The sequence below is a fragment of the Ctenocephalides felis genome, unplaced genomic scaffold (genome assembly GCF_003426905.1).
Source record: "Ctenocephalides felis isolate EL2017-DRISC unplaced genomic scaffold, ASM342690v1 CF-g0.4_SCAFFOLD_03571, whole genome shotgun sequence".
In the NCBI taxonomy this organism is placed as follows: Eukaryota; Metazoa; Arthropoda; class Insecta; order Siphonaptera; family Pulicidae; genus Ctenocephalides; species Ctenocephalides felis.
In genome coordinates, this window is record NW_020539725.1 from 46,237,395 (window position 1) to 46,237,883 (window position 489).

Genomic DNA, 489 nt, shown 5'->3' on the forward strand with positions numbered 1-489 from the left:
ATACTATAAGTCAATACCACATTACAAATATAAATTTAAGGTAAGATACAGCTCCAAACATTACTGGTGATAAACCAATAATATTAATTCCATTTATGAAATACTTTAACTAACAAGATTTACATTCTAAATTCAATTTAAATAATGTTTCAATGCTATATGGAGTTCACAAACCCAAAATTTTATATGTACAAATCAGGTTTTGTTTACTTTTGTATTTAATTAATGATTGTACTTAAATGCTAAATATTTACTTATATTGCAAAATAATGGTTAAAATTACTGCATTAAAATCTAAAATCCTTTGAACACAATTAAATTATGTACATTCTATAAAATTATGAAATGAATGATAGGGCTGAAATTACATTTCACATGAAATGTGAATTTAAAAAAAGTTGTAAATTAATTTTGAATGCAGGTTCAAAAATTCTAAGTCAAGCTTAAAATTTGTTTTAAATTTTTTATAGAACTAGCGCTGTAAGGCCC

General features: G+C 23.3%; 1 protein-coding gene across 1 annotated transcript in view; it reads right to left on the minus strand.

Moving 5' to 3' along the window:
• Positions 1-473: 473 nt before the first annotated feature.
• LOC113384886 (high mobility group protein D-like) overlaps positions 474-489 on the minus strand; it is a 3,393-nt gene continuing 3,377 nt past the window's right edge. The window contains exon 3 of the mRNA XM_026622655.1: positions 474-489. This exon is cut by the window's right edge and continues 124 nt beyond it. The gene's annotated coding sequence lies outside the window, so the exon portion shown is untranslated.